This window comes from Stenella coeruleoalba (assembly GCF_951394435.1).
Source record: "Stenella coeruleoalba genome assembly, chromosome: 2".
In the NCBI taxonomy this organism is placed as follows: Eukaryota; Metazoa; Chordata; class Mammalia; order Artiodactyla; family Delphinidae; genus Stenella; species Stenella coeruleoalba.
The window spans coordinates 33,831,244-33,836,204 of record NC_137147.1 but is presented as its reverse complement, the minus strand read 5'-3'; positions in this window follow the sequence as shown (position 1 = coordinate 33,836,204).

The window sequence follows — 4,961 nt, the reverse complement described above, 5'->3', positions numbered from 1 at the left end:
CTTACTTGTAAAAGTAAAGGCCCATCTAAGTGAAAAGAAATTCCAAATAAATAGCCTTTTAAAAAGATAAATATTGCCAATTATACTTCAGTTTTTAAAAAGCCAACAAAAAGAACTAAAAAGCTTGTTGCAAGTTTGTGAAACTGATCAAGAAATAATTTACTTTGCATACAAAAGGTAAATATTACACATTTCATCTTGGTTAGAGTTCCATTTTGGCTTATCTATGTAGTGTGGATATACCTCTTTATGTAGCTTTTTTAGTGGTGGCTCTAGGTATTACATTATATATATGAAACTGTTTTTAAAAAAACTCAGTCTTCTCCTGTGTTTCTCCTTTATTCTCACCCTGCTACCACACTTATAACATGTCTGACACCAAATGTTGGCGGGAGCTGGGGGGTGGTGCGGGTCGCACACCAAGGACAATTATTCTCTGTGACACCAGCTTGGTATCCTACAATTTAACTCAATTCTGACACGGTCTACCTGGAGACAGTGTCAGATCCCACAAGTTAAGGGCTCAGTTCCATGAGACTGCTCCCCTCTTGGCTACAAGTCAGAGGTTCCCATGACCTCCTCTCCCTTGGATTCAATTATTTGCTAGAACAGCTCACAAAACTCAGGGAAACACGTTTACCAGTTTATTATCTAATAAAGGATATGATAAATGATACAGATGAATAGCCAGATGAAGAGATATAGAGGGCAAGGTCTGGGAGGGTCCTGAGTGCAGGAGTTTCTGTCCCCGTAGAGTAGGCATGCATCAACCTCCCAGTATGTGGAGGATTCACCAATCTGGACACTCTCCAAACCCCATACTTTTGGAATTTTTATAGAGGCTTCATCATGTAGGCATGATCAACCATTATGTCCATTTCCAGCCAGTCTTCCCTCTCTGGAGAATGGGGTGGGGGGATAGGAGGTGAAAATCCCAAGCTTCTAATCATGTCTTGGTCTTTCTGGTGATCAGCCGCCATCCAGGATCCCGCCAAGAGTCACCTCATTAGAACAGAAGACACTGCTGTCAACCAGGAAATCCCAAAGTGTTTAGGAACTTTGTGTCAGGAGCCAAGTCAAAGACCAAATATTAGAACAAAAGATGCTCTTCGTGCTCTTATCACTTAGGAAATTACAAGGATTTTAGGAGCTCTGTGCCAGGAACCAGGGGCACAGAGACCAATATATAAATATATATATATATATATATATATATATATATATATTTTCTATTACCTCACAACCACTATCACAGTCTACTGATATCAACATTTTACCAGTTCAAGTGAAGTGTAGAAAGCATTCCTCCCTCTACTCTTCCATATTTATAATTGTCTTAATATTTCCTCTACATTCATTGAGACCCACATCAGACAGTAGCATAATTTTCACTTCAACCATCAAATGTAACTTAGAAAACTTAAGAGGAGAAAGAAAGTCTATGTGTTTACTCATATTTTTGCTCTTTCCATTGTTCTTCCTTCTTGATGTTCTAAGATTCCTTCTTTCAGCATTTTCTTTTTGCTCAGAGAACTTCCTTTACCCATTCTCTTAAGGTAGGTCAGCTGGTGACAGATTCTTTTAGTTTTCCTTGATCTGAAAATTTCTTGATTTCCCCTTCATTCCTGGAGAATGTTTTCACTGGATATACAATTCTGGGTTGACAGTTTTCTTTCAGCACTTGGAAAATTGTGCCGCTTCCTTCCGGCCTCCATGGTTTCTGATGGGAAATCTCTGTCACGTGAGTTATTTTTCCCCTTTAAGTAAGGTATTGTTTCTCCACCACTGCTTTCAAGATTTTTTGTCTTTAGTTTTCAGAAGTTTGACTATGATATATCTTGGCACGAATTTCTTTGGGTTAATCGTATTTTGCGTTTACTCACCTTCTTGCATATGTAAGTTTATGTCTTGCCAAATTTGGGAAACTTTCAGCCATTATTTCTTCACCTTTTTTTTTTTTTCCAGCCTCACCTTCTTTCTCCTCTCTTTCTGATCAAATGAAACGATTATTAGATTTTTTTGTTATAGTCCCAAGGTCCCTAAAGCTCTGTTCATTTTTTTTTCCAGTCTGTTTTCTCTCTGTTGGTCATATTGAGTGAATGCTATCTTCAAGTTCACTGATTCTTTCCTGTGTCCTTCCATTTTGTTGTTGAGTCCATACATTGAGTTTTTAATTTTAGTTATTATATTTTTCAGCTCTAAAATTTCCATGTGGTGATTTTTGATATCTTCTATTCTTTACTGAGACCCAATTTTTTCAGCTGTTTTAAATGTGTTTGTAATTGCTTGTTGAAGCATTTTTATTATGGCTACTTAAAATCCTGGTCAGATAATTCTAACAACTATGTCATCTTGGTATTGGCATCTGTTGATTGTCTATTGTCTTTCAAGTGGAGATTTTTCTGATGAATGACTTTAGCTAGAAACCTGAGCACTTTTAATATTATGAGATTTTGTATCTTATTTAAATCTTCTGTTATAGCAGGTCTCCACTTGAGATGGGCTGGGATCTGGGACCTGGGACCCTTTACTGGAGTGCTTGAACCTGGACAAATGTCCCCTCAAGCAACAGAATACAAAGCAACTATAAGGGACTAAAAATAACTGCATGCATGGGCAGTTGGGGCAATTATGAACAATAAGATACAGAAAAAACTCAAACCAACTGCCACTTCTAAGGTTCCAGGAGCAAAAGCTGGGTACTGTTTATGATCCCTTCACACAGCACCACCAAGAGTGTGGGCAGACCACCTAATCTACACCTCCTGCCCAACCCACGTACGTGCCCATTCTTACCCCTTTTAAGGACCCAAGCAGCTCCTCTTGTGGAGCGAGCATGGGCACCTGACTCTTGTTTTCACTCCCTCCTGCTGCAGCATGAGCCCCAATCAAGCCTTGCCTGGAATTCTTGTCTGGTCTCTTCTCAATATCTATTGATTAAAGAGTCCAGCGGCCCAGGTTGTTAACACACTGATGCTGCTCCAGCAGAGGTAGAAGGGCACCACCACATCACTAGGTAGGGGCAGCGTCCAGGTTCCCCACTTGGCCTCCATTGACACCTGGTGGGGAGGCGTTCCTTGTAACTTCTGGGTGGCTGTGGAAGTCCAGGCTTCCCACACGTTCTCCACTGACACCACAGGGTGGCACTAGCGGAAGCTATTACCACTCAGCCTTCTCTGATGTCGCCCCAGCAGCAGGGTGGGGCTCCTCTTTACAGCCTGGCGAAGGTGAAAGTCTAGATTACCCCCTTTGGCCTTTGTGGCAGGGATGATGATGGGGCTGCAGTTTTTTTCTGTAGTGTTGCACTGGAGTAAAGTAGTTATTGTCTAAAAGTTTTCTGTGTTGCTAGGCTGCTCTTTATTTTGTCTTTTGGCTAAAGAGAACAGGTTTCTGTAGCGCATTTCTTCAATTCCCTACAGAGGTTTCTGTAGGCCATCTTCTCCAGCATGCAGTCTGGGACATACGAGGGAAAAAGAAAACCCAGGGAACTCACCACTGTGTCCTTCTAGGGTCCCTAGTCAGCCTCCTTCTCTCCATCTTTCAGAGTTTTCTTTTGTTTGTTTCATATAAAATGTCCAAGGATTTTAGTTGTTCTTTTTTTTTTTTTTTTTTTGCGGTACGCGAGCTTCTCACTGTTGTGGCCTCTCCCGTTGCGGAGCACAGGCTCCAGACGCGCAGGCTCAGCGGCCATGGCTCACGGGCCCAGCCGCTCCGCGGCATGTAGGATCTTCCTGGACCGGGGCACGAACCCGTGTCCCCTGCATCGGCAGGTGGACTCTCAACCACTGCGCCACCAGGGAAGCCCTTTAGCTGTTCTTAATGGGAAGGATAGGGAAAGGTATGTCTGCCCTGTGGACAAAGAATGTCACTTGACATTTCAGTAAACAAAGGATGTTGAGGCCATCAAGACATCAGTCACTGGGCTTCCCTGGTGGCGCAGTGGTTAAGAATCCACCTCCCAATGCCGGGGACACAGGTTTGAGCCCTGGTCCGGGAAGATCCCACATGCCATGGAGCAACTAAGCCCGTGAGTCACAACTACTGAGCCTGCATGCCACAACTACTGAAGCCCTCGCGCCTAGAGCCCGTGCTCTGCAACAAGACAAGCCACCGCAATGAGTAAGCCTACGCACCACAACGAAGAGTAGCCCCCGCTCGCCACAACTAGAGGAAGCCCACGCACAGCAACAAAGTCTTAATGCAGCCAAAAATAAATAAATTAAGTAAATTAATTTTTTAAGAAAAGACATCAGTCACTGCAGCTATGCCCCTAGTCGTGCACAGAGGGGAACTCAAGATGGAGGAAAAACTAGGGTACTGGCCCTAGGTAGTTAAGGTGCATATCAAAGGAATAATTTCATTAAGCCCAGACTCTTGCATCTTCCCATACATAGAAAAGTGCTAAATTCATTAACTTGAGATGCCTGGTTTTTCCTTAATTAGCAGTAATCTTTTTGTGTTCTGACTACTTGGGTTTTTTTGTTTTTGTTTGTTTGTTGCAAAAACTCCTATATATCCTGGCTCCTCCCTTACCTCTTTGGAGCAGTCCCTCAGAGCTTCTGAGAGGCTGTCTCCCAGGCTGAAGTCTTTAGTAAGCCAGCAAATAAAACATAATTCTCAACTTTTGGGTTGTGCATTTTTTTTCAGTAGACAACCCCATCTTTCAGAAGCAGAGTTTTCTTTATCTGTCCATATAAAACAATTTTTTATTGAGGGGTTATCATCCATGCAGTAAAATATAGTCTATGCCTTACTTTTTCATATTCTTAAATGGTGTCTTTTGATGAACAGAGGTTTTAATTGTAATGAAGTCTAAGTTAGCAATATTTTCCTTTATGGTTAGTGCTGTTGTATGTTTTGTTTAAGAAACTTTGCCTGCCTCAAGTTCATGAAAATATTCGATTCCTTTTTTTTTCCTAGAAGCTTTATTGTTTTACCTTTCATATTTATGCCTATGATCC